This window comes from Oculina patagonica, chromosome 5 (genome assembly GCF_052425735.1).
Source record: "Oculina patagonica isolate OP01 chromosome 5, crgOcupat, whole genome shotgun sequence".
In the NCBI taxonomy this organism is placed as follows: Eukaryota; Metazoa; Cnidaria; class Anthozoa; order Scleractinia; family Oculinidae; genus Oculina; species Oculina patagonica.
Window position 1 is genome coordinate 4,799,295 of NC_135762.1, and position 15,196 is coordinate 4,814,490.

Below are 15,196 nucleotides of genomic sequence, written 5' to 3' on the forward strand. Positions count from 1 at the left end.
TCGGGACTGGACTCTGGACTAAAGTTAGTAATAAATTAATAAGAATTTTGTTTTCAATAATCTTGGATTTTGAAATTTCTTAACGTTTTTTGAGAAAAAGTTAGAGAATATAAGGATGGAAATGTCTTAAAAATTTTCATCGCGCTTTGAAAATATGGTTGCTTTAGAAACGTCAACGTCACAACAAACAAGCAAAGAGTCACGAAGTTTGAGCACTATTGGTTGAAGGCTGTACAATCCAGGGAAAGACTCGAGCACGCCCGTTTACTGGTAAAGAAAGTTTAGTATTTTAAAATTCATTAGTTAAACATTATTTCGGTGGACAAAATTTAATTAATATTAAAGAAATTATAAAGTCAGGCCCGTAGGCAGGGGGATGTTATGGGTGCGTGCGCATCCCCCCCCCCCCCCCCGAGCCTTGGAAGTCCGCTCATTGTAAAAAAAAAATATATTAAAATAAATAAATAAAGGGAAATGGTATTTCTGTAATTCGAACATTTACATTCAATATGGTCCTTTGGGTTGAAGGTCCACCATTTGTAGATTCGTGTGGTATATTTTGGACCAAGGTTTTCAAGGTTCTGTTTCAAAAAATATGATTTAAATTTAAAGATGCACCAAAATTATTGTCGTTGCTACCTTCACTTTAACCTGCCTTTCTCCCTAACAAACTGTCTTCAAAACGCACTAAACGTTTTCTCAGATAATCTATTTTTTCAAAATTTCCTGGGGGAGGATACCCCCAGACCCCGCTACGTTATCGCGCCGGAGGCGCTCATACGCACCCCCATGCAAAATCGTGGTTACGGGCCTGTAAACACATTTATATTCCTCTAAAAGAGCAGATTTAGCCAATTCAAAGGAAACTGTTTGGTGGAATAAAATTGATTGTGTCTCGGCAGCTGTGTTCCCGACAAATTTTTCATTTAATTTAAGTCACACTTGTCACATGGAAAAGTCGGAAATAACCAAACAAGCACATTACTCTAGTTTAATTTACGTTTAAACCTTAAAATTTTCAGAAGTGGAGTAAAATAGCGAGTTTAAATAGTGTTCGTACTCTGACCAAGGAATCGCACTTGAGTACTAGTGCTTCAGTTGGCACGATACCAGTAGTAACAGCACGTTCTGAAGTAATGAAATTCTCCCCGTCAGTCACCTAAATCATACTTGAAAGGTAGGGGTGATTAGATGATTTAGATTGCGCCCACGACAAACTTCTAGTTGCTTCAGTTGGCGCGATACCAGTCGTAACAGCACGTTCTAAATAATGAAATTCTGCTCTCAGTCATCTATATACTTACATGAAAGGTAGGGATGATTTAGATTGCGCGCACAAAAAACTTTTGCAAAATGTATCTTTGGTCGCACAACAACCATTCTTAAAGGGTCTATGTCACGTGGATTTCGCAGATTTTTAGTCTAAACTAGTCTGAAATTAGTGGTACGCAACTAATAGGTGGTTTTCACTGTCACGCCGCGTAAAAATAAATCCAAAACTATTGAGTCAAAAAAATCAAGAATAATACAAGTTGTAGAAAACTATTATATAAACTACTTGTCCAAGTCTCAGGTCTGTACGTTATTCCGTACTCGAGTTATCCGTCAAAATGTTTCTCGCAAATTTAGAGAGCACAGTATGGAATCGCCATGTTGGAGCCCAAGCAGTTGGGCTCCAACATGACGGCCGGAAATCAATGAAAACATCTGGCATTAAATTCTGCTACAAAAAGCGGTCGGATCACCCTCATGAACAAGTTAACATTCACATAAACACTTCTCGCTAAACCTCAACTGTTCAGATTGTTACAAATTGCAGAATAAGGCATTTTTTTAACAAAACGTGACAGCCTTCTGGCGGCCATCTTTAATCTCGTGTGGCGTGAAAATCCGAAATTCAAAATGCTCTTTCTTAAAGATGGCGAATGCTATCGAGCTAAAAACCCTCAACAAGATATATATTAAGAACGTCTATTAGGCAGTGAAGGATAAAACTCAGGGGTCTTGCGATTTTGGGTTTTAGAATTTTGATGACATCACGTGAAAACCAAGAATAAACATTAAAAAAAACATTATCTTTGAACATCTAATGGAATAAATAACTTTAATTTGCGGGTAGAAATCATGCTACGGCTAAAAATATCGATCATTATTTCAAAGACGCGCGGAAACAACTTAAAAACGTTTGCCTAACTTTTCAAATTGCAATCCGTTTCCATCCGCAGCCAAAGATGCTAACAGTTATCAGTTACAGTGCTCTAATATAGCAATTTTTAATAAAAATGGACTATTATTTTTAGGTTTCCTGCGATACAAGTATAAATTCTGGTGGTTCAAAAATCAGTTACAATCCGTGACATAGTCTCCTTAAATTTAAACGTTAGCACAATATATGCATTTTCCTCAATCCTTTTTTTTTTGCTTTATTCACAAATATTATGCAAATTCTCCAGTACATACGTTCCAACTCACCAACTCATCGCGGAAATGATTTTAAATTTCTAGCTTAGGCTTCACTTCTCCGAAACTGGTTACTCTCTACTGCGGCATATTTTTAGTGTGATCCAGCTAAAGGGTAAAGGTAAACTTTATTTATGCAGGGTTGCCCATTCAACACAATGGCTAGTATCCAGAGGGGCCCTGCGCATGCTAAATAAATACAAAGTCTTGTTTTTCTTTTGACTTGTCATTTTAAAAAGAGTATCGATCAAGACCTAGAGCTAGCTGTCCTATTTTTGTTAAGTTTTAGTTTTTTCAATATTCTTTTCTCTCTTCGACGACTCGAAGAAAGCAACTAGATTTCTTTGGTACAAATTCTCGTTGATTTTCCGCTTTAGTACAGTTTGCAGCGATTGTTGTGATGTTTTCGTCCGGTTTACTCGATATCCTGTCATGCAGAGAAACCGTGGCGTGCAAAGAGTCATTGAAACGTACGTTTACTTAAAACAGCATGCACGGCCAAATTATTATGTCTCCAGCAGCAACAGACGGGCTGCCAAATCATTAACTGAAAACAATGGGGGAGATTTTTAATGTTTTATCATCTACCTCCTCAGATTAGGATGAATTGGCAGAAACAAAAATTCAATACTAACACATCCGCAATTAAGCCTCAGTTTTATTAAGCCAGGCGATTGGTAACTACTAACGTTCTTGTGCTTTCTCGTTTTACCAATTTTATATAAGAATCGCGTTTCCTTTTAACCGGACCGCCTCGATCAGGTTCATGTAAACCCATTAAGCCTCATGTTTGCATATTCGGATGAGAAAAACAGTATGCTAAAACATAGAAAGGGAAATAGTCTTCGTAATTTGGCAGCCAAAGCTCTGAATGATTTAGTCACAACACAAAACAATAAACATTTGTTTCCTTTACGTCCTTTCTTTTTGTGACCAATATTAAGCTCCAAATCATATCCGGCTTTTGACAATTGGAATCAGTTTTCATCCAAGTTATCTGACTGATTCTTAACCAGTTTTACTGGTTGAATTCAAATAACTAACGGATCTTGGATGACACACGGTCTTGAAAAGACTGTGGTAGAAATTAAAATATTTTAGCTTAAAGTTTCTTTTCTTACATTTCATGTTATCATATTTCATTAGATACATGTTTACACTACCATCAGCTGTGTATACGTTTACACAAGTTTTGAGCGCTTGTAATGTTTGCGTTTGACGTATGACATTTATCATTTTTCAGTTCATAAGTGGTAACACATGTCCTATTTCGTGCCATTTCTCGCGGATAACTCAAGGTGGTTTGCTCGGAATCAAGGAGACCCGAACGTGTTCGGGGACGCTACAGCTGAACCGAGACTTTATGCGCAAATCGAGGCATTGCTGACATTGCAAAGGAGGTAACCGATTAGTGCATTTTAGCTCTTTATCTTACTTTTTCTTACTTTTTATCCTGACGTTAAAACTCGTCGAATCCCTTGCTTTTTAAACCCTGTTTGCCGTTTCTTTACAACAGCCAAACGACCAACCCTTAGGAATCGGTGCAAACTTTATTCATCATACAGACTGGTCTTGGAAATTATTCTTTGGACTAAATAAAGAAAGTTAGGGTGTCTAATTTCGTTAGTTAACCTACGAGCATGCAAGGCGCTCTCAAAGAAACTCGCTCTTCCTTATTGTTTACAGAATCAAACTAACTTGTTACGTACCGAAGTGATTAGTAAAGATATATGCAAATTTGTGTGTTTATTCATACTAACTTTTTCCTTATGAGTATAGTAATATTTTTCACATTGGCAATGCCAAAACTATTCGTCTTTGCTACAAAATGTTTTCCTCAAAAATCATGCAATTTGCCCCTCCGGTGCGGCGGTTACTCATCTCAATCCTAACTCAGCTAACTGCACTTCAAAACGGACTGACAATTTTTGTTCATGACTCCAGCTGTTTTGCCTAAAACGTATCGAAACAAACTGATACGTACCCCCTGGAATGTATATATCCGTATAAAAAGACATGCTTTGCAATCATGCATGAGGCCTTGACACTAGTGTATATATACCTGTATAATTTATCCGGAAACTGTCTTTTTTCTAAATAAACATGTGCCAGAATTGAGTTAAGTCTATCTTTTTGACAATGATTGTCTGTCACAGGTTAATTCTGTCCTTAAGGAACGTGACGGTTTACGCTTTTCTGGTTATTTAACAGATTATCCTCACGCGTGCGGTTTGCTTCCAGACCCTTCATGATTAGCACACTTACGTTAGAATTGTTAATTTTTTAAAGGTTTGGAAAATGCCGCAAATTTATTTCCAATTCCTGCTGAGAAAGAACGTGATAGCTAAACGCCGACGTTAAACGAAAAATATTTTTAGTCACGTAAAAATCTTGGTGCAGTATAAAGCGGCATTAGACACTGATGTTGTGGACTGGCAGTTTCTTCGCAGCGAATCTCGTGTCTCGATCATAAGCCAAATGTTCCGGCGTTAACTCGACAGGCCTCAATATTTCTTCTTTTTTTAGTCTATGTTAGACATTTCAACCTGCGTCATTTCATTTTATGCTTTTTGTCGTTAACCTCAAGATAGCTGGCAAAGTAAGTTTATTATTTTTTTGTTCAGTTATAACAAAACCTGTTTACATTAGCGAGAAACGGTCGAGGTCGGTAATATCAAAAGTGTAAGAACAGATTTAGAACGTACCCCAGGCTGAGGTTAATTTTGAAGTTATTCTATTTTCCATTTGAATGTAAAAACATGAATTTGTTTCAGAATGACTTACTGTTATACCACCTTGTTTTCAATAGTGGAAAGAAAAAGCATTTTCAGAACATACAGTATCCCGGTTTAAATTATCATATCAACAGCATGTGGCCTATGCACAACCTCCGCCTCCCCCCAAAAATATGTGTTTAGAATAAACGCAATATTCTAATGAAACTGAGAAACTGTGGTTATAAAATTTTCATATGTTTGCTTCAAAGGCATGACTCATGATCACGCACGCCGCACAAAATGTAAATATGAACAGGTATAGCGTGATGTTTGTCGATGACTCAAGCCGCTTGTGTCGCAAAGCAGCGTGAAAACATCATAAAACGTTAACTGTAAAATCACGAACAAAGCCTTAAATATTCCTCTCAAAAGTTGTAGATAATCTGATAACAACCGTGATTACTTTAAACACTATGCGATTAAAAAGAGCGATCGATTATTCATTCAGTCAGGGCTTAAATAAATCTGTATATCGAAATTTTGCAAATTAGCTTTAATTTGTAAACGTGTTTCATATTTACGCAAAATTGTTCGTCTTGTTTTGTCTGTGCAATACAGCTATTGTGCGCCTAGTACGTTGTAATGAAATCAAAATTAACATGCGACTGGATTTTCTCACCGGTTGAAAAGTTTTCAGTAAACGATTGTACTTTCTTACTCGCTCGAATGACGAGAACGAGTATTGTTTGAGTTCTACAGGTGCCGAAACACGAGCAAACAATTCTTATTTGAATTTTCTTCCAGATTGGGCGGAGTTAACCTTTTTGCTTTACTTTAGCTCGGCGCTAAATTCGTGAAAAACAAAGCAAACCGGTGATTCCCACTTTGATTCTTGCCCGTGTACAACAACTTAGCTTTGAGGCTTTTTTTGAAAGTTCAATCCGAAAGGGCATAAAAATGATATCGCCTTTATAAATTAACCAATAAAATGGTTTCTATGAAATGAAAGCTTAGAAATGTGTTATTTGTTTTGACAGAATATAGCTATGACTTAAATTACATTTGTTCCGTAGATCAATCAAAGTCTCTTCGAGATATCGACGTTTTTGCATGAAGTACGAGTCGAAGGTTTATCCTGTGCATTGTTCTTCGAACTTATCATTACAGTTTCTTTGTAGTTTAGTTTAACAATTTCCTATCTTCGCGGAGGAAATGCAGCCATATAATTTTGTCAAAAATGGCTCGTCCGCGCCGCGTATTTATACACATATTCCTTAACATTACACAAATAAACAGTGCAAATTTCACCGAGATCTGACAATTCTATACTTTAAAATTGCAAGGACCTTTCGAGGCAGTCGATTACGGCAGCGAAATTAGCAAATGAAACAGCAAAATATGCGTTTGACGCTTTGTTTTTGTCATTTTGTGACGCCATATCTGAATTGTTATAGGTAGACCGCTGTTCAATGTGTTCAAGGCCGTAGCGTAACGATTGCTCCACAAAAAATACAGATATTTCCGACTACTGTCGGAGAAAACTGGCTCAAAAATGGCTTGTCCGCGCCGGGTATTTATACACATATTCCTTAACATTACACAAATAAACAGTGCAAATTTCACCGAGATCTGACAATTCTATACTTTAAAATTGCAAGGCTTTCAAGGCAGTCGATTACGGCAGCGAAATTAGCAAATGAAACAGCAAAATATAATTGCAGCGTAAACAAATCGTTACACTCAAGCTGCGTTTTGTCTAGGCACTGCGAGGGTCGGATATCAAGACCCAGGATTAAACAAAAGCCATATATACAGTGAATGCTTTCGAATTATATTTGAAGATGAAATAAGAAAGAATTTTGCTGTCTTTGACTGAAATTCCACTCGAACTGCGTAGATACGATCGCATGTTGTAAAGCCGATTCATGCAACATTGCTGTCATTCCCTGTCAACGCGAGGTCACGTCCCTAACGACCTAGGCTGATGACGAAATAGAGTTGCGCTTGCATGTAGCGACCAAATTTGGCCTAATTTTTAACCGCTCCTAAGCTAAAAGAAGCCCCCATCTCTTGCATTTGTTTTAACTTCAATAATATCTTTGAAAAGAGCGAGTTTTTTGGTATGGTTTATTTTTGACGTTTGTAATTTTTAAACGATGTAAGTGCTAGTGATTATTTATTCGTGTTTTAGTTACACAATCCATTGTTTGTGCGACGCTTTTTATAGATCGCCTTTCAGACACACGTGCGTTGAGATAAGAAAGCTGACATGTCACTTTTAAAATTGTTATATAACGCTTGTAAATGTGACACGTCACGTTTTTTTCACGAGATCGCAAGTGATCACCCACAGCGGAAAGTAATCCCTTGAGAAATTAAAACAGTCCCTTGAGAAATTAAAAAAGTCCCTTGAGAGTTTACAAATATGTGGTTCCAAATTTTGTCCACTAACCCCTATTCTACGTTTTTAGCTTGTAAACAAGCAAACACGTCGAAAAAATCACAGGAAATTTAATTTCAGCCATCCTAGGCTACGACAGTCATTATTTTTTCTTAGTGCGTCGCGATCGAGTATAAAGCGAAAAAAGAGCGTGCGCCACCATCAATTAATTTTCACTTGCGCTCTCGCTTTTTTTTCGCTTCAAGCTCGACGGACTAACAAAAAGGGACCACATGCTAGCGCTCGTAGGGTCGTGGTCTTCAGCCACCCGCGCTCCGGGCAATTGACTTTGCTCTAATGGTCGGGTTTGTGCTGGCTGTGCAGCAATACTGCTAACCTACATGCTGCATGTACAAAATCTAAGGAGTGCATCCGTCACGTGAGATTACCGCTCTTTTCGTTTCGTGCAAGTGTACGTACGTTCATCGTCATATTGCTGTTATTTTTCTGTAAGGTCCAATATTCTAACGTTAGAACTTTTTGCATGTCGTCAAGGCAATTTACGCCTTTGTAAATAAAATGTCATCATCGTGGTATCAGGTAAAATAAATCATGCAATGTTTTTCTTAGTTAGTCACGTTCCAAAAGCAGTAATATAATCTTAAAATGGGGATTATATGCCTTGAGGATGAATTCAGACCTGTCGTAATGCCCATATGACGCTGTTTACTCTTGGGTAGATAATCTCGCCTGCTTTTTATTAGATATAGTTTTAGCGGACAACTTCAAAGGCCTTTGTGTTTCATTTCTTCGAGGAGTGATAATATTTTGTCAACAGTTTCAAACTGAACTACGAGAAGAAACCTACGAGAAAATTAATTGCCTAAAAATGACATAATTTCAGGTTAAATGTGTCAGCTCATGATTAGTTGGCGTAACTTTACCATGTAATACTATATTTATCGCACGTTTTGCATATATTTTAGTTTTTCAATTGCGTAAAATGGGAAAAACATTAACACATTGATCTGTCTTATTAATCGGGCGGGGCCTGGGCCCGATTCATAATCTGTGTCAGATTTTGTCGTTTTTTTTTACCGAATGGTAATGAGGTTATGTTATGGGCCGCATTTTCTCACTCGAACACTCACTCACTCGATTCTGATATCAAACCGCAATTAATTTAGCATTAAAACGAGAAACGTGCTGACAGAAAGGTCCTTTAAACGCATTCAGCACATGTCAATCAAATCTCAACCTCGTTCCAGGGTCTCTCTCTTTCAGGGAACTAAATTGAATTTCACAAAACAAATCGAAAGAGGATCACTTCCACTTATCCTCTGGTGATAAAAGAGAAAAGAATTCGCTCAACGAAGCCTCAGAGCATAGGCTATCAATTACCCATTCACGTAAGAAAACATTCAAAGACGCGTTTTAGTAAACACAACATTCATGCACGTTTTTTTTTTCGCGTCACATCATCTTCGTGTCACGTCATCCGTTCTTCATCTTTTTGAGTCGTGCAGAAACGCGCATCTTTCTCTCAAATTTTAATGGCTGCTTAAAATAACGCTATACGTGCTGGCAGAAAAGTAAACATATTCATAAAACAAATTTACTTAATGCTAAAAAGGATCAAAGGTTACACTTAAATATTTTTTGTGATAAAATAGAATTCGCGCTACGAAGCCTGAGAGCACGAACCATCAATGACGCAATTCCCATGGAAATTCACAGGGAAATAAAGTGAGATTGTGTTACATTATTGAACGCTTATTTGAAGAAAAAAACTATCAATGACCCATTCACGCAAGAAAACATTCGAAGGCAAATTAAGTGAGATTGTGACATTACTGATAGCACCAATGAACTACATATAGTTACGCTTAAAAACTGTTAAAATTATTACGCTCGCCTTGTGACGTGTTTTAGTCAACACAACATCCACGGCACGTTTTTGTTTCGCGTCACGTCACCTCGTGTCACGTCATCCGTTTTTCATCTTTTTGACTCGAGCAGATACACGAAGTGCTCGGGCGTATCTTTTCTCTCAATTTTTTTTCGCTGCTCAAAAATAACGCTATACGTGCTGACAGAAAAGTAAAAATATTCACAAAACAAATTTACTTAATGCTTAAAAGGATCAAAGGTAATACACTAACCGGTAAATATTTTGGTTGTGAAAACTGAATAGCGCTACGACCCCTGAAAGCACGAGCCATCAATGTCGCAACTCACGTGGAAAAATAAAGCAAAGTGAGATTGCTTTACTTTATTGGACACTTATTTAAAAAAAATGCGGAGGTCGGCACTTCATCCATCGAATTACCATGAGGTTGCTCGAAGAGCCTTTGATTTGTCGGTAAATCGTTCCAGAACCTCGCGGCCCAGCCGATCCCTTGGTCACGGTCACGCAAGTTTTCATTACTTGCGAAATATTACGTTCAAATCGTACAAGTTTTAATGTTCACTCCCTGGAAGCTGTGTTACAAAATCATTCCCGTCTAATTTTACGAGTACTCTATGCTCTGTTAAACGCGAAATATATATATATTTTTGTGTCCGGCATTTAAGTCTTGACTTGGAGCGAGTACTGGAGATTCGCATTGCAAAATCTTGCTTTCTTTGCCATGTCCAAACTATTTTAATATTGTGAACGCAATACCAATTAATAAATTCCACGGCTCAGACACGCACAATTTTTACGGCTTCAAAACTTTCGAAATTCAAATACTTTTCGAAACATTTCTTGGTCTTATCTTGAAAAAAAGAAAATCAATCTGAAACATCTTTTTGGAGATTCTTACGTTTGTCTCAGAGCGAGTACTAAATATTCAAATTGTGAAAGCTATTTTCGTAGTAAACACTACGTCATTCACGCAATTTTGTCTTCGCCGGAAACTGCAAGCGTCACTGCAGTGCACTATTTTCAGCCAGACTCCACTTTAAAGAAATTTTATGAGGAAGAACTGTTTTATTGAAGCGTTTGACTCAGAGTGAAAACAAAACGCCGTATTACGTACCCGGACTGTACTGAATACTGCAAAACAACGCAGTTTGACATGTCCAAGTGGTGCAAGCTAAATAAAGAATCATTAGGTCATGACAGATTTCAAAACCCAGGACGTAACAAATCGGTAATTCCGATACTCGATAAAAATCAATAAAAATTGATAAACATCGATAAGTAATTAACTAATTAGTATCGAAAATCGATCAAAATCGATGACCCAATTCTTTGTGATTATCGATTTTGATCGATTTCACTAATTAAAGTTCGATTACTATCGATTGCATTCGAAAAGTACGGATCACGTTCGATTAGTATCAATTTCAAACGATTTGTATCAATTTCGATCGGAAATATCGGAGAAGAAAAGCTATTGTTTTTTTTGTGTGTGTGTCCAATCAATCCTGAAGTGTGACGTTCAAAGAAATGCAGTCGCTTCGCCTTCAAGTTGTTTTGCTAACGGCCAGTCAGGTCAGTTCGGCAACGTTTATTTTCGAACGAAGAATAAAACATGGTCAATGCAATCTTATAAAACAAAGAATATCCGAATATGTATACGCGATGTAACCTAAGACGTTCGTCAGCGACACAATCTGTAGACGAAACAACCGGTTTAATACCCGCAAACAATTCCATTTTACACTTTATATTAATTACGTTTGTTTGAACAATCTTTTATTTATATGATCAGGTCACAGGAACTGATCAGATCACTTTCAGACTTGACGTTGATTACTATCTTTCATTGTAGTTTATATCTCAATAACAGTAACTTCATATGAAACTGAAAAAACTTATCGTGGAGAACGCTGAGAATTGCACCGAACCTTTTCAAAACACAAAACAACAGTCTTTCACAAATTATCAAAATTGATAATCCACTCCCAAATCGTGTGATTATCGATTTTGATCGATTTTCGATACTAATTAGTTAATCATTTATCAAAAAATATCGAATAATATCGATTTATCGATTAGGTTTCCGATGATCGATTTCGATCGATTTGTTACGTCCTGCAAAACCGTAGCGATCAGCCGATCACTCGCGTTTAACATGAACACTCTGCTCTCTGAAATGTATAATTTTGTTTCATTCCATATTTTACTAGAAGAGAGGGCTGAATATAATCACATAGAGAAAACAAAGACCGCTTGGACATGTCCAAGCTATTTAAAACTACCACTACGTCAGACCCATGTCACGCGATCTCTCGCTTGTAGCTATAAATAATCATTCACCTATTTTCTGTTTGAATACTCTGCGCTCTGTTTGTGTGAAATACTTATTGTTGTGTTACTCAAGCGTTTGGCTCGGAGCGAGTATAAGTCGTACAATTTAGCCAGAACGTGTTAAATATTGCAAAACAACGACTTATTTTCTGGATATCCCAATTTTTGTTTTGAGTTTACGGTATTTTGAGAATCGAAACGTTATCGAAATGTAAGTTGCAAGCTCAGCAAGAATGTGTCAAAGCACGGGATACACCTCATCCGCTAAACGGAGAAATACAATGGGATGGCCTTAGTCTACTCTTTATTTTGGCGTGATTTGGCTTTCTTTTAAATGAACTGGTTTGGGTTATTTTATTGAACATTCGGAACAAAATAAATATTCATTGTGTCTAGATACCCGGCAGCCGGGAAGTGTTTTCAAAATACTACATACCCGGCAGTCTGAAATTATTCTAGAATTTCCACGGAAAAACCAATCCAATCCTCCTCAAAACTATAGATCTTTGCTTAGAAATGCCAAGCGATTTCAATTATAGTTTTGGCTTTGTGTTTGAGGAAATTTTCGAGCTTGGGCATACTACAAAATCTTGATTCTTCGACACTTAGAAAAAATTCGTACTCTGACTCCGGTGTCAACTCTTATAGAATAATTTCTACAAAAAACTGAAGTTGAAACCCTGCGAGAGTATTCGATATTTGCTGAGAAATGCGAAGCGATTCTAAATAATGTTTTGCTTTTGTTGTGGACGAATTCTCTTGGCTTCGGCGTACCATAAAATCCTCGACTCACGGGCACGGTTGTTCAAAAGACTAGATACCCGGCAGTCAAAAATTCATGAATAATCAATACATTCAATATCCACAAAAATGATCATTGAAACCTAGCTCCCGAGAGTATTTCAGTATTTCAATTTTCGGTCGGAAATACCAAGCGAGTTTTTGTCATTTCGTTGTAGTTAATCAGGGATACCCTTATTAGTTACTAGGTCCAGTAGGACCCAGACCTAGATCAACAGAACCTCAACGCTATTAGGCACACGTTGCGAACTGATCTGAGAGTGGTCTCCTCACTGAGGGGACAAATCCCCTGAATTTGAAAAAATCTACTTGAGTGACTATATATAGAGGAACGCTTTGTATTTCTATTTAACCGAGAGCTTCGTTGCTTCCAACGCTAAGCCGTTTAGCCCACAGAAGAACTTCGTCGCTTCCAACGCTGAGTTCGTTTTGGCGCGAAAACCAACACCACGTGCCACCTTTGTCACGCCACTAAAGTGTCACACCGGAAGTTACATCGGTGGCGGACTTTCGTCACCGAACGCTCAAGCGTTTTGTAGCTATTTTGTACTACTTTGCCGAGGCAATTGTTGAGGCCTTAAGTTGGAAAATCGCTTGGTATTTCTACACCGACATCTCAGCAGGTTCAAATGGAAATTTTGATGGAAAAACGGGAAGCATTTTTGACTGCCGGGTATGTAGTCTTTGAAAAATCGTGCCCGTGAGTCACATAAAGTTCGTACAATTTGTGCAAAACCAAACTGACATTGTAAAAACTCGCTTGGTATTTCCGACCGAAAATTGAAATACTGAAATACTCTCGGGAGCTAGGTTTCAATGATCATTTTTGTGGATATTGAATGTATTGATTATTCATGAATTTTTGACTGCCGGGTATCTAGTCTTTTGAACAACCGTGCCCGTGAGTCGAGGATTTTATGGTACGCCGAAGCCAAGAGAATTCGTCCACAACAAAAGCAAAACATTATTTAGAATCGCTTCGCATTTCTCAGCAAATATCGAATACTCTCGCAGGGTTTCAACTTCAGTTTTTTGTAGAAATTATTCTATAAGAGTTGACACCAGAGTCAGAGTACGAATTTTTTCTAAGTGTCGAAGAATCAAGATTTTGTAGTATGCCCAAGCTCGAAAATTTCCTCAAACACAAAGCCAAAACTATAATTGAAATCGCTTGGCATTTCTAAGCAAAGATCTATAGTTTTGAGGAGGATTGGATTGGTTTTTCCGTGGAAATTCTAGAATAATTTCAGACTGCCGGGTATGTAGTATTTTGAAAACACTTCCCGGCTGCCGGGTATCTAGACACAATGATAAATATTTGCATGCGTAAGCAGGCATTTTTCCGGCTAGGCATGTGGTTTTAAAAAGAAAAAGATCACGTGGTAAAGGAAATTCATGTCACGTTCACTACGTGACTAACGCAAACACGACTTGTGTGTTTCTCAAGTGACTGCTTTTCTAAACATTTTACTGTGCGGTGCCGTGCCTTTAAGCCAAAGCACTGAAAGAGGTCAGGAGGTCAAGCATTACCCGCACGATTATAAACTGCTTGCAGTTCTTGTTATTATCTTATCAGGTATAACAAGACTAACTACGAACAACATTTGGCATTTTGTCCGTAATCTGACGTTCGCGCATTATGGCGAACTCATCATCAACACAAAACGCTACCGGCAATTCTTTAGCGGTTCAAGAGCAAATTGGTTCAATGGGATTTTATGGAACAAATGAATTTGAAACAATAATCGTGGTTCTTCTATCAGTTTTGATAGTCTTTGGATTCCTGGGCAATTTAACAGTTATTGGAACCATTTTCCAACGCCAGCGAAACCTCAAGACCTCTAGTAACTACTTAATCATGAATATCGCCATTGCTGATCTTTTGGTAGCGATGATAGTCGCTCCGCTCCGCTTCGTAGAGATGTACCACGGCTGGCCTCTCGGCGAATTCCTCCGCCACTTCTTAGCGCCCCTCCAAGACGTTATTGTATGCATATCGGTGGTGACCCACACCGTGATCGCTTTGGAAAGATATCGGGGAATAGTACAGCCATTTAAAGAAAAGCTCTCCATTCGCCGAACAAAACAAGCTATTGGAGTTATATGATTGGCTTGTTACATCGCCAGTGGCCTTCCCATAGCTTTGATCGTGCAGGAGACGGTCACGGAGGGCGTCCCGGTATGTGGGGTCGAATGGCCATCGCATATGTTTCTTCGGGTGTATGTAGTTTATCTCGCAGTCGTTTTTGTAATCGTGCCTTTGGTGATTCAAACTTATACGTACTCGTACATTGTCAAAGTAGTCAATACTGACGTCATGGCTGGTACTGACGACTCCACAGCCATTCAGCTCGACTCGAGCGACTTAGACACCCATGCACACCGCAAACTCACGCAGAGCAGAGCTCGAGTGGTTAAGACGCTAATCCTACTTGTCGTCGCCTTTCATCTGTGTTCCATTCCTCGCGTCTTTACAATGCTGCTATGGGAGTTCGGAAATTTTGTAAACAATCTCAGTTTCCAATACGCATATACAATAACTCTGATTATATACTATCTAAAGCACGTGATCAATCCCTTTATTATATTTGCAACGAG

The 15,196-nt window shown here is 38.1% G+C and overlaps 1 protein-coding gene and 1 pseudogene across 4 annotated transcripts in view; one reads left to right on the top strand and one right to left on the bottom strand.

Annotated features, from left to right (window-relative positions):
- Nucleotides 1-15,196, bottom strand: part of LOC144653892 (substance-K receptor-like) — a 106,621-nt gene that overhangs the window by 36,646 nt on the left and 54,779 nt on the right. The gene's annotated exons all lie outside the window — the stretch shown is intronic.
- The window catches only part of LOC144653985 (substance-K receptor-like), a 5,764-nt pseudogene continuing 4,483 nt past the window's right edge, over nt 13,916-15,196 (top strand).